The 26,539-nt window shown below is 37.8% G+C and overlaps 1 protein-coding gene across 1 annotated transcript in view; it reads right to left on the bottom strand.

The window, feature by feature from the left end:
* LOC117433211 (speckle-type POZ protein-like) overlaps positions 1–26,539 on the bottom strand; it is a 119,026-nt gene that overhangs the window by 67,849 nt on the left and 24,638 nt on the right. The window contains exon 2 of the mRNA XM_034055277.3: positions 1,506–1,582. The gene's annotated coding sequence lies outside the window, so the exon portion shown is untranslated. The remainder of the gene's footprint in view (positions 1–1,505; positions 1,583–26,539) is intronic.

Here is a 26,539-nt window from a genome sequence, read left to right as displayed (position 1 = left end):
GCTCTCTCTGAACGAAAGAAATCTGTATTGTAACAGTGTCGTTGCTTGCAATTGCTGTACTAGCTACATGCTAGAGGTTGCGTCCTCAGCAGTTTAATTTTATCTTAATTGTATAATAAGTAACACTATACACAGGGTCACTTTCATTTTTCACTTTTTATTATTTAAAAGAAGTTAACAGTTTTAATACCGACAGCAACATAGATTTGTTTGTGGAATGGAACGTTATCATCGAACTCCCGACCGTACCATAACAACAAAAGTGTGAGGGGGGAGATGAAAATCGTATTTCCTAAATTAGAAAAATGATTATTAGTTTCCCCAATGTTGAAGGCACAAACACAAAAAAAAATTATCATGAATTACCAATTTTAATCCAGACAGAAACACAAATGTGGCCCACGTGTGCTTAACTATATATTCCATGTCTGCCTATTCAGTGCAATGGAACGGTCGCAAGTCACTCTGCCTAGCAACGATGTCAAACAGCAGTGACATCAGACCGTTATCTTTGGGGTTCAATTTCTGTAAAACTAGGACCCCCCCAAAAAATTATGAATACCCCGTTGCACATCTGCACCCCCGGGACTATGTATATGCCGAGCGTGGTTCCTTAAATCTGCAATACTTTTTAAGATACAGGTGTATAAAAAAGCATCTTAATCATTTCTATAAAAAAATAATAAAAAACAGCTGTTTTTTACGCCACTCTATCTCAAAAAGTATTCAACCAAATGCTACCCCATTCACAGTGTTTTTTGAGCCTGCCTATCCGACCACACATAAAAATGTTATGCATATTAATGGGGTTTTACCCCCTTTTTGAGCTGGTTGTAAAATCAACTTTAAACAGTAAGTTTGTTCAAAACTGCGGTCGCGCAGACAGAATATCTCTTCGAAGATATTTATCGTTTCATTGCTCATAATGGTTAATTAGACGTGGCCTAATTAGCACAAATCTGGGACTACATAACGTTACTTTAGGCAAGGTCGTCCAAGATTAGTGATTTTGGGGTCTGTGTGAAAAACCAAAAAATGGTACGGTTCAGTTTGTAAATACTATACACTGATATGTGTAATTAGACAGTGGGATCTCGTATTTGGATCTTTGTTTATGATACAGCTATGCAACAACCACAAACCACCACCCTGAATATGTGATGTCAATCAAAATCTTAAGGCAAGCACTGCAGATGATGCATTCATTAACCGTAAAGATGCAACAATTTAATAATTACTCAATTATTGATCGTTGTGGCTTTTATTTTGCAATCCTCTTTATAACATTAATCACTCTGGTGCCCTATTTGGATCCTCTATTATGGTACCAGCATGTTTTCAGTTGTATTCCAATGATTTTGTGAAGAGTCTACACATTTGTTTTTGGATTATAAAGTGTTCTCAATGCATTGGTTATTGTTGATTACCAGGGAAGTTAAGAACCCTTCCTTACTGTAGATCTTGGTTTCCCAGAAACACGTAGCCCCTCTTTGCCCTCTCCTTACCCTGATCAAAGCTCTTCGGACATCTGTGCGTGGAAATCCAGCCACTGCTGGCCAAGTTCTTCCACCTGGCCACCAATCTGCAACAGGAAACAGCAAAATACAAGTTACACCTCCTTCACATGTCCATCTCCACCACGAAACAAGTCTGCAAAGTCAATCTCATCTCATTCCACTATCAAACTAGGACTGCAGCCAGTTCCATCGGCAGTCTACAATCCAATCTGCAACCGGACACTGCACAAAAGTCCAAGATTGCCCCTATGTATAAGGTTTTTGTAAACGTGCTATTTATAAATTAATCCACCAGCTTTCGTGTTCTGCTTAAATAAGTCAAAGATTTAAAAGCGACAGGACATTCATTCAGTAACTCACCAAGAGTCCTCATTGAAACTGATCGAAAAGAGCATGAGTGATCTCAGATAGTTTGCAAGTCAATCCCAGCAGCAGAAGGAAACGCAGTGTTGAGTGCTTGTCAAAAAATAACAGTATAATGTGTCTACATGCAAGAGAAAGCTTATATGGTCATCAAATGGTCATTATATTGGAATAACAGAATACTGTACATCTGTGTGTCAAATCTGAAAGTGTTTGATCTCTATGATTTGGAAACTACAATAAATAAATAAATAGATAGATAAATAAAAATCACATTACCACTGTGAAGTGCTGCACAGTCGATTGTTATTTGTCACTGATATGGCGAGATATTAAAACAATGTGGCTGGACAACAACTGCAATACATCACGTTCCGCATTTCCGGTTTATATCGAATTTTACCGAAAAATTTCAGGATTTTTTATTAAATATTCAGTATTTTCCTGGTACAATTTTTTTTAGGAAATACACAATATTTTGATTAAAATGCTGTTTTATTTTGACTCAGACATTGTAATAAGCAGCTCTAAACTGTATCCTAGGATACAGCACGCGAATGGTTCTCTGTTGTTTCACAAACACATTATCACCCGATTCTGTTGGCCAACGGCCAATCAAAGTCTGATTTGCTGGGCGTAGTCACTAGCTTGATCAAAAACGAAATTGAAATACTTACACAGAAATATAGTATTTTGTGTGGATGAGAAATGGGGAGGAAACATAAATCAGTTTATGAATATTCAAAAGAAAACAAAAAATATCCAAAAAGCCAAAATAGCAGAAGAGGGCCAGATAAGGCAGAGGATGCATAGTGTTGCAAATACTGCTGCATTGAGGTACATGTTTGTACTGACAGAATAAAAGAACAGTCTGAAAGCAAGCGACACATTAAACTAAAACAAGAATGCGTCTCCCGATGCTGTGGACCATCCAGTTCTGTCAATTTTCTTGTTTTGTGCTGATGTCACATTCATACCTTCAGCAGATACTAGCTGTCAGCACAGCAATTACCCAAACGTTACTAAAGTACCAGGTAACTTAGGAAATATGGCCTTGATTTGCACAGATTATTATTATTATTATTATTATTATTTATTTCTTAGCAGACGCCCTTTTCCAGGGCGACTTACAGTTGTTACAAGATATCACATTATTTTTACATACAATTACCCATTTATACAGTTGGGTTTTTTACTGGAGCAATCTAGGTAAAGTACCTTGCTCAAGGGTACAGCAGCAGTGTCCCCAACTGGGGATTGAACCCACGACCCTCCGGACAAGAGTCCAGAGCCCCTAACCACTACTCCACACTGCCGCCCAGATTCTGCCTAATCATACACCCAAGAGATAATAAACTTAAAACAGAAACCAGAACTGCTACATATCATATTCCACATATAAAGTGTATATACTGAGATATTTATTCCCGATTTTTCCTGATGTTTAAATTAAAAACACATTTTTACCGATTGTATCCCTATTTTAATATATGTAAAATAAAACTCTGGAAAAATTCCCGGGAAAAATGTATCAAGATAAAAAACGGAACACTATATATGCCGTATAAGCTGTTAAAAACAAAAACTCTGAATGTGTCAGTCACATTAGAACAAAGATCAAGATGCAGGTCACCATTTAATGTTCCCCATAGGGGTTTACATATATAAACCTGCAAATGTTTTTCCCTATTGTATCTCAAACAGTTTCTAATCTCTGAAGCGATTGATTCGCCTAAAACACATAAAGTACTCCTTAATAAAACCCATCACAAGTTTTATTTCTGTTCTGACACACGCTGACACCAAACATGTACAGTATCAAGATGTCAGAGAGATCATTGCCTGCTTCTTTAGAGCAAAAATACAATTCATTTCCTTGGGGATCATATTTCAGCTGCTTGCTTGTGTGGATTCTACTGGAGAGGAAGCACCACCACTGATTTAGCACAGGCATTGCTGCTGATGAGACACAGCAAACCAGAGAATGCAAGTAACAACATGCAGCACTGCCCAGATCAAAATGAGAGAATCTAAACCAAGTGCACTCAATAACTTCAGTAAAAAGTGACCACATTCAGACTAGTTACAAGATACAGTATGTGTTTAATTGCCACGCTAGATTATGATCTTCTCACAAGAACTAGAGATGTTCTAAAAGACTACAGTAGCAGCATGTGCACAGTTGGAGTGTCACGATACAACACTTCTCGCGATATGATACGCATCACGATACGTGCGATAGTCCCGATAGGCTACCAGTATGATGTAAAATACAGGAATGCCAAATGGTCATTTAATGATGGACCATTTTGCTAACAGACAAAAATGAAATGGGACAGGGAGAGTATGTATTTATACCAACTATAAAACAGACTTACTCTTCATTCAAGAACCATTTGGTGAACTACATCGAGCTGAAATGTTGTGCTTTTGGTGTTGCATCTCGATGCAAATGATAAATACTAATGTAACACTACGCTGTGTCATTTTAAGAACGTGTCACAATTCCTAGATACACAGGTAATCATTACACCTCTCTTATTTGGTATCATCAGCATTCACGTGCGTCTGTGTTTAGATCCCACTTGGTAATAGCTTGCGCTGAACACTCGGGAGAATAAAAGGTTTCCAGTACATATAGCATTTTTGCATTTCATAGGGGCATTAATTTTTTCCCTTCACAAACCAGATAATTCTATATCAACACGACCAGATGCCATACTATAATCAGTCTCCTTCTTATTCATCATCATTATTATTATCATCATTAATATCATCATCATCATTATTATTATTATTATTATTATTATTATTATTATTATTATTATTATTATTATTATTATTAATAATAATAATAAAGCACCTATGGCTTAAGAAGCAGGGAATTTACAGCGCTCACCTACAGAACAAGATTACTCTCACGATTGCAGTTATTGTGGAAAATAACTTAAATGAAAGCTATGCTTGGAATACTTAAATAAGGAGCACAAGAGTACTCTTAATAGCTAACTTCCAGTACATCGAGTGGATTAAAGAACAGAGCTGAGGATTTATTTAAAGTGTCCTCCAGGTATTCTGTGACATTCTTTTAAGACGCTGGGTTTAAGCCAGTTATGTGCTGCTGTGATACAGTAACTCTGTTGAAGGGCTTTTCATGAATACTTTGAAGTTTAAATGTTGCATAGGTTAAGAGGAATCAAGCGCCCTAAAAATTATTTAGATACCAAGTTCACCAAATGTAAATGTAAACCAAATGTAAACTTTTTTTTTTTTTTTTTTTGTAAATGTAAACTATAAAAAACTGTTAATGTTGCCAAACTACAGTATAATGAAACAGTTTCTTTTGAGGACACCAAAGTGTGCCTAAGCTGTTTCTGATTGGCTTAGCAATATTAAAAAGAATGGTGCAAATTGCCTTTTAATGTAAACTCATGAGAAATCTTGCCCCGTGTGACAAAAACTCCAGGGGAAAGAGACAAGGATTCTCACAAAAAGCAAGCATGAACAGTCTTTTACAGATAGACTTTCCAATTTACTACTCAAGAACATTCATTAATTAACAACTTTTGACAGTCACAAGATTTGTAACTGAATTAAAAGGATACTGCCAACATATCCAGTTATCGAAATTCAATGCAGATCAGTTTATATTTATTACGTGCGTAATATAAAAACATAATTCTAATTAATCTGTAATAGTTTCCAATTCATTCAGTTATTTGGCTGTTACTTTATCGATTTAAAAAGATAAAACTAGAAATAAAAAAATCAATGAAGAAACTAGAACAGCTGCACAGCATAAGCTGTGCAGTCTGACATTGTAAGGATGGATCGATTCTGCACAGTCGGGGAATCTACATGTAAATGTGTTAATTCCCCCCAATAATCAGATCTATAATTGCAAATACCACATTCTCAATATAGCATGTGAAACGCATCTTTTTAAACTTTATTAAATCAAGAAGATACTGTATAAATAAAAAACAGGCAGTTAAAATGAATAACCACCACCCTTACATTTTCACTGTCAAAATCTTTGGGGTCTTTTTTTTAATGGATCTAAAAAGCAGCAGATGTTAATAACGCACAATGAGTTAATCTGCTCTTTGAATCATCACTGAATATATTTGTATTGTCTTTAGTATGTCAGTAACATACATCCTGTGCCGCGGCTGTAAATTCAAAATCCCAGCCATCAGTATGACAATAAGAGAGGATGTCCATGACGTATATCAACAGTATGTACAGAATAGTATAGAAAAGAAATGAAAAAGGTTTCATGACAATTGGATTAGAGGTATTTCAGACGTAGCTGCCATTTGGGGAATGCGGGGTTAGCATCATGGTAAAGTAGATTAAAATGATTGATTTGCAGTATGTGGATTAACTTCTTGTGTTCTCAAGATTGACCCCACACACACCAAAATCAGTTATTTACACAGAGAGGAACAAGCGGCACTCATGCTTTTAGCTGAATGATAAATAAATCAAGACAAACAAATGGACCTATAACACCACAATCGAATACTGTTCCAACCCTAGATCAGACACGGCAAGGTATCCAAGCTGTGGTGTTGCAGTAAATGGTACTCGCAGTATGGAGAAACTTGTTACCTCAGACACCACTCATTTTCAACGTTTAGTGGTTCTGTGTTTGTACTTGAATGCTTTTCTTCCAAATGCTACTAGAGTCCCTGGTTGTTTTCCTCCCAGGCCTCAACAGATTTCATCAAATGGATTTAAAACTGTGGTTTCCACTTGTTTAACACAAGTGCCTTAACCTTTTCCAGAATAGTGTGGAATCCCTCTGACATGCATGCCTCACAGTATATGAGTCTGAACCTGGAACACTGTGGAATCCCATTGACATGCATGCCTCACAGTATAGGAGTCTGAACCTGGAACATTGTGGAATCCCACTGACTGATGCATGCCTCACAGTATATGAGTCTGAACCTAGAACATTGTGGAATCCCACTGACTGATGCATGCCTCACAGTATATGAGTCTGAACCTGGAACACTGTGGAATCCCTCTGAATGATGCATGCCTCACAGTATATGAGTCTGAACCTGGAACACTGTGGAATCCCACTGACTGATGCATGCCTCACAGTATAGGAGTCTGAACCTGGAACACTGTGGAATCCCACTGACTGATGCATGCCTCACAGTATAGGAGTCTGAACCTGGAACACTGTGGAATCCCACTGACTGATGCATGCCTCACAGTATAGGAGTCTGAACCTAGAACATTGTGGAATCCCTCTGAATGATGCATGCCTCACAGTATATGAGTCTGAACCTGGAACATTGTGGAATCCCATTGACTGATGCATGCCTCACAGTATATGAGTCTGAAGCTGGAACACTGTGGAATCCCACTGACTGATGCATGCCTCACAGTATAGGAGTCTGAACCTGGAACACTGTGGAATCCCACTGACTGATGCATGCCTCACAGTATATGAGTCTGAACCTGGAACACTGTGGAATCCCACTGACTGATGCATGCCTCACAGTACCTCAGTCAGACCTCCAGTGGAACATGTCTTGCTGTTTTAATCAGCATCTGCCTGATGACTCATTTGAATGCAATGGACCATTCAGCATTGATAAGCATTTAAAGATTATTTCACCTCAACAGCGCAAAGCCTTTTTTCTTTTAAATAAATCAATTTCTTCTGCCCTTTAAATGTGGGAGTGGGGCTGGACGTTCTTTAAATAGCCATTAAACACTCTTGTATGTCTGGGGCCTGCTTGTGTACAAGTAAAGGTTTACATTACAATAAAACTGATGAACAGGGATGCAAAGCAAGCTCACCATGGTTACATCAACCTGCGCAGATCTACTAAATGGTCATGATTGAAGCTTACGTTTCTCAAATCTCATGGGTGGAACTCAAAGGTCCTGCAACCACTTACAAAATCGTGGGAAGATTCTGTCATGGAATCAGATTTAATGGGAAATTTAAATCCAAACACGATGGCTCTTCATCCCTCAGCGGTTATCTTCTTTCACTCATGCTGGTTTTGTTTTTTTAATTACTCACTTCTGACTATGATGTGTCCTCATATCTCCCCTTCAGGCACGACTTTTTAATGTAATTTTTGGAAATTTTACAGACAGTTTGTGTGAACTCTATGGAGTTTGAGAAGCTGCCCTGCCAAAAAGTAAACTTTAAAAAAATATATATTTATACATTGTAAAATAGATACATAGATAGGAAACTTAACATGGTACAAATTATACATGCTGTGACTGAAGGGGATATACAGGGCAATTAGAAAGTAAGTTTACCACATCATAAAACCATATCATTGACGTGGTAACCTTACTTTCTAATCACCCTGTATATTGAACAACAATATTCAACATAGTGTTTTGCAATATTTCAGTTATGGAGCATTGATACGATACCATGCACAGTATCACGATATTTGATACTATCATGATACTTTGGATCTTATGTCCATTACATGTTAAATGGCTGCCAAATTCCTTTTTTTGCAAGTACAACGTGCAGAAGAGGCTAATACAGTTAATAATTCTACAGCATGGTGGAATTCTTGCTGTTTAAATAACATGCAGGCAAAACATGCAGATACTGTGCTTTGACTTAAAACGCTGTGAATGTAGAATCCTTTAGGCGACTTTCACGCGATTTGATTGGCTCTTGTAATGCTAAAATTTGCATATTTCCCTTTTACCCACTGTTCTCTATTCATTGCTTTCATTCACCTTAACTCAAAAGCTACTTATTTTTACTTACTGTTCTGAGCTTTTCAAAAGCTAATGTACAGTTCCGCTGCACTGATGAGCCTCAAATAGGGCGAAACATGTCTGCAGATACTGTGCTTTGACGTTTAAAAAGCTGTGAATGTAGAAGCAGTTACGTGATTTTTACGTGAATTGATTGGCTCTTGTAATGCTGAAATTTGCATATTTCCCTATTACCCATTGTTCTCTATTCATCGCTTTCATTCACTTTAACTCGAAAGCTACTTGTTTATATATATATATATATATATATATATATACACACACATACACACATACACATATATATATATATACAGTGCCTTGCAAAAGTATTCAGAGCCCTGACCAATTCTCTCATATTACTGAATTACAAATGGTACATTGAAATTTCGTTCTGTTTGATATTTTATTTTAAAACACTGAAACTCAAAATCAATTATTGTAAAGTGACATTGATTTTACGTTGGGAAATACTTTTAAGAAAAATAAAAAACTGAAAAATCTTGCTTGCATAAGTATTCAACCCCCACACATTAATATTTGGTAGAGCCACCTTTCGCTGCAATAACAGCTTTAACCCTTTGCAGTCAATTTATTAAGTACGTGTCAGGCGCGTCAGGTCCAATTTATTTTCACACGCGCAGTTAATTTTAGACGCACTGTTTAAAAGTATTTTTTTTTCCAGTCAAACAGGTTTGAAAGGCCCTGCATATCAACAAAGCACTCACTAGGCATCTCCAGCCCCGCCCCACCCTTTCGTTCACTATAGCTTTCACATATGCTAAGAAATAAATAATAATAATAATAATAATAGTCGTACATACCGATCAATCATCTCCTGATCACTCGTTTTATCACCAAACGCCTCAATAATGCGATCCAAGTCATTATTTTATTACTATAACATCTCAAAAAAGCTCTGCAAATGTCTGTGATATTCTCTGAGCGCTGTTGCAGTACCATCCAGCTTGTTTCCTTATGACCGCCCCTATCTGATGCCAGGGGCAAGTATGACTATTCGTGAGAGATGCCCTTTTTTTTTTTCGGCTTGTCTCAGCTCCTGTCACTCCCACTCGGCCATTGAATGGTTTTCTCGGCTTTTTCCGTAGAAAAAACGACTAAAAACCATTTTTTTGCGTCTTTTTGATGATGTCGGACAGGGTCCGACATTGGACCTTATAGGAATAATTGCAATGTCGGACCAGGTTCGACATAGGACCGCAAAGGGTTAAGTCTTTTGGGGTAAGTATGTACCAGTTTTGCACACAGTGTCAGAGTGATTTTTGCCCAATCTTCTTGGCAGATTTGCTCCAGGTTGTTCAGATTGGTTGGACGACACTTGTGGACCGCAATTTTCAAATAGTGCCACAGATTCTCAACGGGATTGAGATCAGGACTTTGACTGGGCCACTGTAGGACATTCACCTTTTTGTTCTTGAGCCACTCCAATGTTGCTTTGGCCTTGTGCTTGGGATCATTGTCCTGCTGAAAGGTGAATTTCCTCCCAAGCTTCAGTTTTTTAGCGGACTGAAGCAGGTTCTCTTGCAGTATTTCCCTGTATTTTGCTCCATCCATTCTTCCTTCAATTTTAACAAGATGCCCAGTCCCTGCTGATGAGAAGCATCCCCACAGCATGATGCTGCCACCACCATACTTCACTGTAGGGATGGTGTGTCTTGAGGCATGGGCAGTGTTAGGTTTGCGCCACACATAGCACTTTGAGTTTTGGCCAAAAAGCTCTATCTTGGTCTCATCTGACCACAAAACCTTTTCCCACATTGCAGCTGGGTCACTCTCATGCTTTCTGGCAAACTCCAGACGTGCTTTCAGATGGTACTTTTTGAGTAACGGCTTCTTTCTTGCCACCCTCCCATACAGGCCAGTGTTATGCAGAGCTCTTGATATGGTTGACTGGTGCACCATTACTCCACTCCCAGCCACTGAACTCTATAGCTCCTTCAAAGTGATTGTTGGCCTCTCTGTGGCTTCTCTCACAAGTCTCCTTCTTGTTTGAGCGTTGAGTTTTGAGGGACGGTCTTTTCTTGGCAGTGCCTGGGTGGTGTGATGCAGCATCCACGTCCTGATTATTGATCCAACTGCGCTCACTGGGATATCCAAACACTTGGATATTATTTTGTACCCTTTCCCTAATCTATGCATTTGTATTACTATATCTCTAACTTCTGCAGAATGCTCTTTGGTCTTCATTTTCCTTCAGATTCACAGCCTGACCAATGATCCTTCAACAGTGGGGTTTTTATCCAGAAAATGTGACAGCAACTTTAATGGTTCATAGATGGAGGCCAATGGTAAGGTAATTGTGTCCTCGTTAGGGCAATTTCTTTCATCGGTGTAAACTGGGAGCTTCCACAGCATAAGGGTTGAATACTTATGCAAGCAAGATATTTCAGTTTTTTATTTTTCTTAAAAATACTTCCCAACATAAAACCAATGTCACCTTACAATAATTGATTTTGAGTTTCAGTGTTTTAAAATAAAATATCAAACAGAACGAAATTTCAATGTACCATTTGTAATTCAGTAATATGAGAGCATTGGTCAGGGGTCTGAATACTTTCGTAAGGCACTGTGTGTGTGTGTGTATGTATGTGTATATATATATATATATATATATATATATATATATATATATATATATATATATATATATATATATATAGATATAGATATATATATATTTCCTGCTGAAAACAAGTGCATTCAAAGGTCATTGCCACTGACTATATAATTCAAATAAAACTGTTATGAAAGCTCAACACCATTTTCTTTATTTCTACATATAAAAAAAGAACTCTGACATTTGACAGCTTCAAATACTCAAATTACAAGGAATCTCTTAATTCTTATATATAACAGTTTTCTTTGACAGTGGGCTTGTTGTTGCTGTGTGTGGCATACAGCCATATCAATTTGAGCCGTATGAAAGCGAAAGCAATGCATCTGACGAAAGTGAGTCGGACATCGATGAAGGCGATCGCCTACATAACACAGATTGGTAAGTTTTTATTTTATTTGTATTAATACTACAAAGTGTATAAACTAACTGCATACCAATTGATCTGAAGTAATCGGTTTTTATTAAATGTGATTAGATGTTATTAAAAAAACAACTACGGTACATTCAATCCCAGGTATAAATTGGTACAAGTCTAAGTCGCTTTGTATAAAACCCTTCCTATTACGATGGATTACAAAACAAATTATTATTATTTAGTTTCATTGTTATTTGTGTTCGTTAAATGTCGTTCTTTTAAATGCTCTTGTTATAGGCTTGGTACTTTTATACGTTTATTTCTGCTCCCTCTACCTCCCTTTAAAACTGTAACTAGCATTGTTAATCCACGTCCGTTTCCTAATTAAAATCAAGGATATCTGGTGATGTCGAAACAAATTTCAGTTTTTCTAGCTATATAAAGATGATTGATCGCTTTACTCGCATGGTGAAAAGGATGCCGTCACTGCACTGCACTCTGCACTGAATTATCACATATTTTGAGAGAAACACAAACACTTACTTAGTAAAACACGTTCTGTCTGGAGACAAACCTCTTTTTAAACTTAGCAAATAACACAAATGCAGAAATAGAAAGAATGGTGTAATGAATGATGCGTTTCCATTAAAATGGTACATTTTACATTGCAATCAGGTGATACAGTGCGCTGTAACCTGTTACTTTAGAGAGATTAGCCGTGCCACTTTGTAATTCTTGGAGTGTAAATAACTTCTCACTCAATGCAATCCGTTCAGGTTAAAAAGTAACCCTAAAATCGGATTGTAAGTTACAGGAGGCAACCATGAAAAACGAAAATGTTTGTTTACTTTAAAAAGTAGTATACTAAAAGTATGCTTTGGTCAAATTAGTACAGCCTAATATACTACTAGTATACTAACAGTATACTAAAACCATAATATTTTGACCCAGTATACTTGCAGTATACTACTTTTTTATAAGGGTGTGCTACATTGAAGCTCCTTCTGAATATTATGTTACACACTTACGAAAGATACATTATTTAGAGTCCAACTGTTTTTATTACAACTGCGATTGTCTTCCTGCAGAGAGAGACAAGGAAAGTTATCAGCAAATGTGATACTTATTTATTTCTTTTTTTCAGGTGCTCCTGTGGTAACTGCCAGCCAATGGCCAAAACAAGAGCAAGTGTTTGCTACCAGGAACTTGAGAGAACACGTGAAAAATGTGAAGAACTAGACTTTCCCCAGAAATGTACAACCCAACACCCAGACTCCAACCCAGTGTGCCTTAACCATGGTGCACTGGATACTGCATACTACCAATACAGGCAACAATACATCACTGATGATTCAGAATAGACAGGACGAGTATGTGTTTTAAAAAAAATATGCATTACAAATAGTATATTTCATACAATAATAATTTCTGCTGTGCCATACAATTTCTATGGTGCCATATCATTAAGTAAACTGCATATAGATATAGAACATACACAAAGTAAAATAAAAACATCCACCTCTCACTTTTATTTATTAAACTAATTATACTCCATTTGCTGTTGCAGGAAATACCGCCATGTGGCATATTGTCAACTTTGCCGCTGGTGTTGGAGATTTCTTGGCAGAGATGTCCGCAGAGTTATGCCTACATGTGCGGTCTTAAAAATCAGGGAGACGTTTCCTAGCCTGAATGGCACATATAGAGGATTTCAGTTGTCGTTGGAACAAATATAATTACCTTTTACAAAATAAACAATTTAAAAATAAAACAAATTGTTCAGTTCAGTTTCTCCAGAAATGTCCAAAACAAGCGTCGGCTCTTGTGGTTAAGGATGGCTTGTTCCTTTGATGGTTTTTCGTGCTTATGGCACGTTGAAGGTGGCCTCCAGAAGCCTTGATTTTTCTCTTTTACCGAAGTCTGCTCCTCTTTCCATAAGGACTCTATTGCAGGATGTAGATAGAAGTTTGATACGATTTCAGCTTTAAATACAAATTCGTACTTCTGCTTGTTTGTTTTCTAACGTTTTGAATACCGTATACTTATCTAATAATATTAATATATTATACACAACAGGTCTGCTGACAAATATTGTAAATAAACACATATTTTAAAAAAAAACAAAATAAAAATGAAAGTACGGATTACACAAATATACATATAAAGCAAGGTTACTCAAACTTTTATTCTCTCTCTTTCGAAACGCTGATCTTCCATCTGTTAACCGTTTCTTTAATTTGGGGGTTGAAGTGAATACTGTGGAAAAAATGGGGTCCAGGTTCTTACTGTTCATCTTTGTCAGTCAAAGAAACCGCAGCTGAGGCCAGTAAATCTAACGGTGACATATAAGCAGGCATACCCGCAGACAAGCCCTCACTGGTACTGAAATCAGACCCGCTCAGCCCACAGTGTTTTGTCGAGAGGCTCACACATTTATTGCAAGATGGTCTTGATTTCGCTGCCATTGATGCATTCGTTGGTCCAACTGTGGGATACGCATCGACTCTCAGTGGAGGCTGGATACTACAGGACCTAGCAATCACTGTTGCTTCGTAGCACTGCTCCTCAAAATGGGCAGAGCACAAGTGCGACCATTTTGTTGGCTTCCTCCAGAAGGCTCTCGTTTTCTGGACAAATGCTGTCCAAACCCTGGCAACCATTGGGTCCTTTGGCCACTTGTGCAGTTTAAATCTGCCTTTGTTTGTGTTGCTACAACCACCTGTGACACATCGACGGGGCATAATGATAAATTTAATTGGCTGTCTCTCACACGCTCTACACCGTGAAAACCAATGGGAACAGTCAAAAGTACGAAAATCAGTTCACTCTATAACGTCATCAAGCCAATTGGTCACGAAAATACCAGAGTGTGAAAAATGTACTTTTAACCTCAAAATAAACAATTTCTTAATCCTAAATTTGAAAACTACTTATCAGTTCTGTTTTTAGATATATAAAAGAGTAGCTTGGCGTAAAATTAGGTAGAGATGTTTGGGTTCCCCTTTGGGTTTCGTTTTGAGTCTACTGTTGTCATTATAGCAGCTAGACTGAAAGGGGCTGTATCGTTGGAAAGCTCAGAAGCTTAGATTTTGGAATCCCCCTGTGACAGGATGACGTTGTGGTGACGTCAGGCCAGATGCAGGAACAGAAAAAACAAATCCAGTACTGCAGGGCAAAAAGACGCTGCGGCGCTGTTTATTTAAGTACACAAAAATAAATAAAATATTTAAACAAAAACACTTGCTCACCGAGCGAAACAAAAGATATTCAAACAAAAAGAAATCACAAACAAAACAGATCCTTAAAGACCCAGCTTGGCAGTAGCCTTCATGGTTCCTTTAAGTTTCGTGTTTTTTTCTTTTTCTTTTTACTCTCCTCTCCCACTCTCTTTCACTCCTCCGAACACCCACTCCGAGTGCTGAGAGCTGCAGGTTTATATGCAGGTGACCATCTCCCGATTTAGCAACAAATTAATCATTTAATTCGGGAGATGGCCACCTTCTGCACAAGGTTTTTAATTTAATGACACATGTCTGCAAAGTATATTTTTGCAGATTAGAGCAAAATTGCTGTAATGATAAAATAAACAAGCATCAATCAACTCCCTTTTGATCAGCTTCTAGCGCGTTCCTGTTTTATTTGTTATCTTTGCTGTGCCTTTTTTTCATAATTAATAAGCACTGGGTAGTCACGTACTTAAAATAAAAGAACTGAAGGAACTACAGTTAAAGAAAAAAGTTAACTTCTGCAAAGAGATCAGGGTAACGGTCTGAAAGGTGTTTCAATAAATTGGTGGCGTTCCCTCCCTTGTTTATCACTTCTTTTAAACGCTTTCGCATTTGGGCTGTTGGCCTTCAACCAGATTGCTGTGGTCATCTGGCTGAAATCCAAAACAGTTTCACACCATGCTTCTTTCTCTGGGATTCGCCATGACTGCAGCAGTAATTACATTTTCACAGAGCGTGCAGGGTAGTTGGTCACTCACGCTAAGCAGAAACGAGTGAGCTTGGGTTCAAATTGTTTTGAAAGCACACAGTTAGAGTTTTGTTTAAAAGCTTAAAAAAAAATGGTATTGTAAAATCTCGATATATCTATATTTTTATTTTACCCTGATATTAGCTATCATAGGATTTTGATATCATGATATACCGTACGTACCAATATAACACTAATTCAACATACAAACGCTCAAGATCGTTTCAGCCATTATTACGCAGAAACAACCCAAACCATGTGAATATACCCTCAAACATGCAGTTATAATGCTAAACATATTATTAGGTGTTAAAACCAATCCTCGCCCAGGACAACTGGAAGCTGCTAGAGACTGGAAAATGCTGGCAGATGTTGGTCAACGGCTTATTTTTCCACCTGAGATTGCCACCACTAACCTTCGACCAGATATTGTCTTGTGGTCTGGATCACCATGCCTTGTTCACCTGGTAGAGTTAACAGTGCCATGGGAGGATGCTGTAGATGAGGCGTATGAGAGGAAGAAACTGCGGTAGCCACTAGCCACTGAAGCGGAACAGCGAGGATGGAGAGTTCAGGTTTACCCAGCGGAGGTGGGTTGTCGAGGATTTGTGGCACACTCTACAACCCGGTTTCTCAGAGACGTCGGATTCAGTGGCCAAGAGTTGCGTCACACAGTGAAGAACTTATCTGAAGCAGCAGAGAGGAGCAGCAACTGGCTGTGGTTGAGACGGAAAGATTCTGGCTGGGGATCTCAAGCACAATAAAAAGTAAGAAACGCTGATGTACAAGTAAGTAAGCTGGGCTGAGTTGAGTGGAGGACGGAGGGAGGGGGGTGATGCTGGGACGCCAGAATCACCGTTGAGCCCTCTTGAGGTGTCGTGGGCTAGTCGACGAAACACCGAGGATGGAAGGTGCCTACTTGAAGACCCCAGAGATGTACCCTACTTAGCTCAATCCAGACGGCTGTCATGCTGATGCGCTGGGGAGACCGCACTATGGTTGATCCCCAGAGCCAGCATCGCAGCCGTTGTGTGTGCTGATGTGCCAGGGAGGCAAAATAAGCTGATCCCTGGAGCCAGCATTACACTTCAGCCATTAACACCAGACAGAAGGATATCTACATCATCATATGGAAGGAAATGTAAATGGATGGAGACACATATGGATCACATTAGTTTACTGTAAAGCTATGTCTTAGTTGGTGCTTATCTTGGCGAAAGCCGGGTTCAAATCAGCATGAAGTTTTAATCAGTCTGGGATGAAACCTGCATCATAATAAGTATTTTATGGAATGTATATGCCATAGTTCAGTTTCATTACTAAAATTCCATAGTGCCACAGTGCAGAATCCTGACAACATTTGTCCTTTCTAAAAAAAATTGCAATTTAAGCCTTGCATAAATGAAATAATCAAACCTTACTTAACCATGGGAATTGCACCAGAGCAGGGTAAAGAGCCTTCAGCTTGTGTGTAAGAATGCTGGCTGCGTGTAAATACTCCCTCAGTAACCAGGCACCACTACTTCTATTTAATACTGTACAAAGTGACAGTACAGATACCTTAAGAACTTGCACTTACAGAAGATTCATACCAAGTTCATAATAATTTCGTTAACAGTTCTCAATACTGTAGGTGAAAATGTAAGTGTGACATAACCCCAGATTCTGATACCCAATATTAGGGCTGCTTCACAGTCTGCTGAGCAATGCAGAAACATGTTGGCAGCTGGAAGGTAAAGTTCAATGGAACTCTGGGAGACAGATACCAACGAAGCCGTGTGTAGCCCTTCTGACACACAAGGGACCGTGAACCAGCCTTAAAAACTCAGATTTACTAGTACATTTGGAAACCCGTCTTGCTAGAAGCATCCAAAACAAAGTCGAGCTCATGAATGCCAAGTTCTGTCAATGATGTTTTCAGAAGTTTACATGTCTAGGCTTCAGGGTTTATTTTCTCAAAAGAATACACGTATTCTAGACCAGTTGGTGGATATTATTCTCAATGAACAGGATTATACTGAAGGTAAAGTCTTGTTTATATTGCAAAAAGGTATTAGAAAAAAAAATCAATAAATAAAATAACTAAAAAAACATTAAATCACTGGTGTGTAAGACTGTATTTCTAACCACAAGGCCACACTGCCTTTCATCTTTACCTCCATTATTTATTTTCAACAGGAATGTATTTGTCTTTTCTCCATTTAGAGCAACTGCTCGAGAAAATGCCATCCTACAGCCGATTATTATCATTCTTTCAGGGACCAAGTGTTCTGTTTTCTGAGTTCAAAGGTGTGACACAAATCTAACACAACTCTACAGTGCAGGACTCTCCTGAAACACATTCACTTCCTAACCTACAGTTGTTCTTTTGCAGTTTAATCAGGAGCCAAATTCAGACAAATACAAAACACTGGCTACTGCCGTCTCTAAGCCAGGCCACTTACATGTACAAACCTGCAGTTATGAAAATGGCATCTAATCTTATCGTTATGGAAAATATTTTTTAAATCAAGCACAACATATTTACAGAGCTGAGTGTACAGACTTGAAACCAGTTTTAGAGCTCCGTATCTGAAGAGATGTTGGAGTAATAGCCATTAATTTCCACTGGCTTTTTTATCCATTTGATTTTGTTTTAAAACTAGAAGCAACTTTTTGGCCAACTTTTCGTAATGTATACTAAACATTCTGCTATTGCAGTTACTGCTAATTACTACTAGCACCATGTATGTTATTTCACTATTTACAGAACTCTGACACAGTAAAGTGTTCCAGAAGACCTTGCAACGTTCACAAGAGATGCATGACTTCATCTTCTCTGTATCCCATGGTGCAGCAATATATTTAGCAACATAATCCTGATTGATATGTGTATTCACACATGCTGTAATGAGTCATAAATCATCTGGAAACTTCTGGTCATAGCTGTAATGCCCCCCATATAATCTACTAAATAAAAACATTGGTTTGTTTTTCAAAGTTGTTTTTCTGTCATCTATATGCAGGTGTATGAAATGAGCGATCTGAGTTTAGCAAAGAAACATACGTTTCGGAAAGCACGTAGCCACCTTACTAAAGTGTTAGAAAATATATCTTTTTACAGCCAATTATTTAGTAAAAATGGCAGTCAACTACAGAAATAATTTTTATAAAAAGCAGGAAGGATGCTTATCAGGGGCGATGTATAAAATACTGACTTGCCTGTCCTTGTAGGAAATATGGGAGGGATCAATCACTTCAGGGTGCTTGGACACTACTGTTTCTTGGCAAGCACATGTTGTCAGCACTTGGCTCTGATTGGTTAATCCACCGACAGTACCGTGCGGCAGCCAGAAAAAAATCGCTCTGGATTAGATTTGAGTGGCACCGCTCATCTTCACCACAGGACTAGCAGTATCGTTCCACGTTGATCTGTCCAACACCATATGAAAGCAATGGCAGCGATACAGGTGGCAAAATGCTTCCCGCCCCATGAACATTCTTCTAATAAAATACAGATGCATGCAGGCAATGTTGCACACTCACAGCTTCTAATGCTGACAAAGGCAAGTGTTGAGCAAACTGTTTAAGAACCTTTTTTTTTCTGGCTGGGAAGAATATAAAAGATCATTACTTTTCCACCAATTAAGCTTCAATCTCCAAAGGTCTACTCCAGGTCAGGTAATTCCAGGCACGGCATGCTTCCTTGCTTCAGCTGCCAGCGACATGCAGCCCTGCCTTCATCTGCGTTACGCTCAGGGAAGTAAATGAAGAGGTAGACTGCATGGAGGGACAAAGATCAGGAGCAACTAGCAACAATATGCAAGAAAGAATTCTGAATGTATCCGAGAACCTACCCAAGCAGAAATGTGCAGAAAGGTTTATGAAGTGCTGGATTAAATCGTGCATAACAACTTTATTAAAATGCAGGTTCGTAAAAATACATCCCCCCCACCACGATAAATGCAAAATTCGATCATGCAAACATGAATGACCACAACCTATCCACTGTATCTACATGAAGCCTAAATTGTTATTCTCTCATTAACTTGTACAAATGAATGAATTGTGACATTAGTATTGTTACTGTTGTGCGAGTTCGTTTTTAAACTTCTAGATTCAGTGAAAACCTAATGTGATCGTGTTAACCTTAATTTTGATCTCATAAAGCAGCTGATGCGATCAAATACCAGTTTTAATTTAAATCAAAATGGGAATGCAATTTAGGATTGAAATATGCACACAGTAAATTATCTACTTAGAACCAAATTATCACCATCTTCAATAGCATTCCTCACCTGTTTACCCTGAAAGCACTGCCAGGGTTAGACACTAACAATATTATGCTACTTGTCCAAAGGACTTGTACCTTTTGAAACTTGCTAGTCCTGATGTAAACTTGCTAGTCCTTATGTGAAGTGCCTAAGCTGCAATCAACAACAGTTGGGGTCCCTAAAAATAGGCTTAGATTTTATTTTGCTAAAAAAAATAAACACCTTTATAAATTTAGATTTACATTTTCTTTAACAAAGCACCTTCATAAAACGCTCATACTGTTCGATCAATCACTTGTTTGCACCTCGTTACTGAGTGACTAACTGTACTGTGTGCTGAGAAACTGACACTGACCGCACCTGACGAGATGACAGAGGAAACAATTCTCTCAGCTGGGTCACCTTGCCGACCATGAAGCACCGCCTGGAATTGACACTGATAAAACTAAATGTTTATTATATTGTACATTACGTGTTGCTATTTACAAAAATGCTGGCTGGCTATGAATTACTATCTACAATAACTAATGTACTCACTTACACACGCAGTCTTCACTGAAGTGCCATTTTAAAGACATTACGTTTCACTGTAGCCCTCGAGATGAAATCAGCAGGGGGAGAAAACTGCTTCAGCAAGTACGGTAGAATCTGCCAGAACTGACAGACGCTAAATCTACTCGGTTCAGATACTAATCAGAGCATAAAAAATACAAAAGAAAAACGAGGGAAAGGCAGATATTTTCAAGCTGGGAGACTTTGTATAAATTTATTTTACATTTTTAAAAGCTGCAATAACAGTTCTGCTTGTGAAGCAGCCACAGTATAATTTGACAGAACAGATGATTTATTTGCACTCTGTGGGACCTTATTTTCCCCCATTGGTGCTTGAGCCCCGGAACGCTCACGGAATCACCGCCTGTGCACCTATTATCAGTGATTAAAGCCTCGTTTTCAAAAAAATTGATTACCGCTCAGCAGTACTGTATTGGTATAAGAAAAGTCTGTTTTAAAGTAATTTCAGCTTTCAATCACTTAAAATATGCTGACGATAATGTAAACAACACCAAGCTACAGACAGCGAGTCCCAAGCTTTAAACGTGTTACTGTTTATAGATAAAAACTCAGCTTTATTATGAATATTGTGTTATGTCTTAAGCAACATACTACGATACTGTTCATTATGGTAATTGTTTGTTTATTAGTTTTAAAATGTTTAGTAAAATGTGGCCTATTGTTTGATCTTGTTAGTACAAACGGCCCCCTTTGCTAATGACATCTTCAGTCAGGGTCTAACCCAGTATAAATCTCCACATTTTTGTAAAATGACTTTACACTTATTTCAAAAGATGAAACGTGTTTCAGTAAATTCAAACGATAAACTTCGCATCCCGCACAGAGTAAAACGTCATGAAGTGGGGTTGGCATTGCAGGGGTGATGAAGGGTGGTTTCAGTTCCGAATGACTGTTTTCCAAGCATTATTTGTGAATGTATATACACCCTGATAGAAAATAGACTTCCCTGCATTTTTTTAATGCAAGACTGAAGATGAGAGTATATGTGTACATGTGTTTTAAGTACTCGCCCAGAAGACTACTGAGACACAGACATCAACTCGTCCTCATCAGATTTAATTCGCCTTGGGCGAGAGGGAGTTTCTAACCCTGGTATACATTTATAAAAAAAAAATTAAAAAATAAAACTTCCTGTTCATGGTGACTCATCTTATTCAACACGTCCAATGAATGGCCTAAGGGAAAGCAAACAAAAAGCTTCAAAAATGCTGTGTAGATAGTATGACAATTACTAAATGTAAGCCAGAAAAGAGCCTTATTGAGATGCAGTTAATCCACAGGGCCCCATAGCACTTGACAACGCTGGCATGCTAAATGCCAAGGACACAGAGAAACCCTACTTTTATCCTCTGTTATTTTTTTAGAGTTTTATTTATTTATTTATTTATTTTTACCATTCAAAGCACCTCCTTGATCTAATTTTACTGGAATTGAGAAATTCCGCTTAGAGAGAGTCTCCCTAGATGACAACAGTAAATTAATTGAAAAATGTAAAAAGGAAAATGTAGGAAGTTTATATTGAACAACAGCTTGTTAGGCTACAACATCTTTCTGTAAACACAAACAAAAAAAGCAGTGTTGAATTGAGCTGTGCTTGCTACACTAGACCAAGGATCTCCCCAGGCCTTTTCAGCCAGACGGGCTGCCCGGCACACTGGCTGTCGCCGCCCGGCTGAAAAAACCCGATCCGCCCGTCCTGCAGATGCTACTGTGCCTTTAACAATAAGGATTGATTGTGCGTTCTAGCAGACGAGATCATGTGCGCGTTGCTGGGTGAAAAAAAAATCTTGAGAACCACGTGACAGCTGTGTTACATCTTGACACAACATTTAACCAATCAGAGAGTGGAAGGGGCGGGTTTTCTGTGTTAAGCACTTCGAGAGGCTAAAACGTTAAAAATGACTGCTAAAAAAATAAACAATTATTTTCAAAGAAAAAACAGTGACAATGAACGCAGGGGGTCAAAATAAACCGGTGATCGGCGCAATCCACCGCCTAATACTATATTTGCGCCGCTACTTTATTGAAAAATATTAAGATTATTCGAGTATTATCATTGTCCATTTTTTGTCATATTATTGTACTGTAAGGTTATATATAGTACATAATAGCACATATGCACCCAAAAGAAGAAAAAAAAAAAAAAAAAAAAAAAAAAAAGCATATTCCTTTTGTTGTGATATCGTAACAATATGTACCCAGGTGCTTGTGAGAGATATTGGGGGTTCATATACAGAGGCTGTATGGCTTTAAGAAGAAAGGTGTGATGGGATATCACTTGTCAACTGACATACAAATGTTTAAGTGCAGAGGACCTGGATTATTACACTGCGGTTTCATGCAACAGTTATGATGGTGACCAAACGTGTGTGAGTACTGCTGTGTTAAAAAAATGGTTAAAATGAACAGTTGCATTCAAAAAGTGTAGAACAGCGAAAAACAAAAATAGACGTGCATTAACAAAATGCCCTGAAAACTTAACATAAAGAAAACAATTGAAATGAAACAATAAGCTCAATAATTAAGCTAAAAAGTGAAAAGGTTACTTTTTTTTTTTTTTGTTAAATCCAATAACCCTACGTTATCTTTCCCCAGTCAGAGTGCCTGAATAAGCAGGTAATTTACCATAATAGAAAACAGTAATGAAAAAGAAAATGTATAACATATACTGTCGAGCTACTACATATTGTGACAGATAAAAAAAATGGCAAAGAATTTTGTAAACTAACCGAAAACAATAATTTCATACGGTATATAAAAAGCGAAAGCCCTGAAAAAAACAGTAACATTTACATAAAACTTGAAAACAATCTAAAAATAAGCACCAAAAAATATAATTAATAAAAACCAAAACACAGAAGCCCCAAGTATAATTAAACAACTCATTCATATTAATCCTTTGTACAAATGAGTAATTGCAATGATCTACAACAAAGACAGCATGCATCTATTGGCTATCATATTCTCTTTTGCCTATGAAATCAGCTTTTTATTTAGTATCTTCTTAATCCTAACATGTTTTTCTGCCAACTTACTACTGCATGTCCTCCAGCAGAAAATAAAACAAGAGAAACCAATCCTACTGGCCCGATCCAGTCAATGTGAGCGAGTCTCAGACACAGAATTATAGCCAACGGCAACAGCTATTTATAATGCATGAAAGATTAACATGGTTTAGTCTTATTTCCCATGACAAAATGTTCTCATCTCCTGTGTAAACTTCACTCTCTTCCTTCCTAAAGAATGATAACCAAATATTTAATCACAGTGTAACAAGGGAGACCTGTGCTGACTATCGGGCGCATGCATGATCCTGGGGGGGGGGGGGGTCGGAAACCCTGTAGGATCCGCCTGCCAATCATGGTGCTGACACAGAGAGATTGGGTAAGGGTGTTTGTTTCTCTCTCTCTCTCTCTCATTAATTCCTTATCACGTACCCCTATTGGGACATTATTATAGTTTAGCTCAGGGAAGCTAGTGAGGATAGGAGAGCATCACTGAAACCCAAGCCTCTCCGAATAGCGGAGGTTGCAGAACACTGCGTGTAGCAGCATCTTTTTTTTTTGTTTTATTACCAGTGTTTATTTTCTTATTTTTATTTCCAGTGCGTGTGTAACAAACTGTCCAAGCACCACCAAGTTACCACTGCTGGTATTCTCCACGTGAAATCCAGCCTGGCGTGGCTCAGGAGGAGCCTGGTTGCGTTTCCACTGCAGAACGGAGCCATGCAATTGACGTCACATGCAATGAACATGTCAAGTCGCATGTAGAGGATGCGGTATTAAGTGTTTGAGTTCAGAATGGCAGATCCAGAGGTTATGGTTGTGTTTTTCTTCATTTTCGTTTATATATTTCGTTTAGGCCTGTCACTCGATTAAAATTTTTGATCGGTTAACTTATGGGCATTCGTTGATTAATCAGTAGATTCATCCCTGCACATTTTAAAGGCAACAATCTTATAGTGGCTGTCCTGCACAGTAAAACAAAATAAAAAAATAAACAGAATCTAAAAATAAAAAAATAAGCCCAATTGGGAATTAGTTTGTTTTAAAAGCATTTCCATTTTGGTAAATGTAACACATTTTCACAGAACAACATCAATCCACGAAAGAGTTTAATGGGTCAGTCTCCAATACTTGGTACCAAAAGTGGGAACACAAGGTCAACATTTTAAAATGACATAATAGCATTTATTTCTTTAGTTTAATGTGCAATGTATGAATTTATATAACAAGTATATCTTAAGATTGAAAAAAATGTAATTTTCAATTGACACAGTTTTTTTCAATAACCACCCTACTATTAGTATATAATATTGACACCAAAAAGTGATGCTTTTTATATTTAGCATGGCACTTAGAATTATAACACACAGCACAATATGTCCTGTTGAAGACTTTTATGGATTGCTTACTTACATTTATCAATATAATGTAAATTATGTTTTACATCCTCAAACATCCAATGCATGGAACTGTCTCAATATTGACCTCATTCCACATTATGTTAGTATACAGAAATACAACTGGAATTTACTCATTTTTGGTTCTAAGATATCACAATTACATTTTATTGTTCCAATATGTACCTGAAAGGGATATGTTTATATTAAATATGGGCATAACATGGACACCATGGTGTCCATGTTACATGAAAAACTTCACATGTAACATTGTATTACGAAGGCCATTTCAGATAATAGTACACAAATGTATTTATTGTGACATCGAGAACCAGAAATTCTAAAACTGTACGGTCTCTTTTTAACAGCAAACATGCAGAAAAAAAATGCAATTTAAAAACATGTACAATTAAGTGCGTACATAGCATGCCCTTCTATTCCCTGTGCAGGTCTTGTGTACAGTCTTGAAAGAAGCAGACATTGCTGAAGACACATTTCTTTCTTTCTTTTTTTTTTTAATCCAATACCAGAAAGCTGTTTGCACACATTGCTCAGGTAGTCAGGTGTGGTACTGTGTACTTCCTAGGTCACCACCCGGAGATTGAAAGTCTCTTCACCTGAAGACACTGGTGGCAAAGCATGTCAGGGGAAGCAGCTACTTGGAAATGTCAAACAAGGAACAGAGCGAATTTCAGTCTCCAGGTAAAATGATCTAGGAAGTGCACACAAACTGGGAGGTTTCTGGTACCATTTTTAAAGAAATGAAAAACATGCTTGCCACAACTTCTGTTTCTTTCAAGACTGCACATGTGAGAACTACAAAAGAGAACAGAAATGTGGATATGCATGCACGCATATATACATACCACACGTATGTGTTCAACAGACAGATAGATATTGCACATAAAAGTGTGCAAAACTTTGGGACCAAATTACATTTGGGAGCTTTAAACAAACTCAAATATAAGCAAAGTCTGCATTCTAAAGAAATTGAGTACACAGAAGGCTAAACTATGGAAGAATGCAGTAAACAGTTAATAGTAAATACAAGCTAAATGTAATTTTACGTTGCAGTGTAACAGAAGCGCGCTCTGCTTTTGTCTTGGCTACCCCGCAACCCATTTCATTATAATGTATTTATTATAATGATTTATTTATTACATGTGTGAAAGTGGCCAATGATCATTTTGACAAACTCCTGGGGCAAAACCAATGTCTCACATGAGGCTAGTTAACAAACATGGTTTTTGAAATGTTACTGATCAAACCTTTTACATGTATGCCCAATTCACATATTAATTTTATAAAACTTCAGCTGCAAAAATCATACACAATCTCTGCTTAACTCAATCAGATATTGTAAATACATGGTTCATACAGTTTTTTCTGAGTTTGCCATCATTTTCTATGTTGATAACTAATAACCAACTGTAAAAAAACGTTTTTGCATTAACAGTTTATTTAACTGTGTATTAACAAAAATCGGAATTATCTTCACTTGTATGGATAAGCTCTGGATCAGTAACCTTTCTTATTCAGTAACACAAGTCAGTTTTGGTATCTATAGGTGAGTTTCATTCTAAAAGCAGCACAACAACTCAGTGTTTTAATCAATGTCAGAAGCAATGGTCAATGGAGACGACCCGGGTAGTAGTCGTCCACATCTGTACAAACAACATTGGAAGAGACAGACCAAGATCC

The sequence above is a fragment of the Acipenser ruthenus genome, chromosome 33, assembly GCF_902713425.1.
Source record: "Acipenser ruthenus chromosome 33, fAciRut3.2 maternal haplotype, whole genome shotgun sequence".
NCBI lineage: Eukaryota > Metazoa > Chordata > Actinopteri > Acipenseriformes > Acipenseridae > Acipenser > Acipenser ruthenus.
This window is presented reverse-complemented; position numbering and strand designations above follow the sequence as displayed.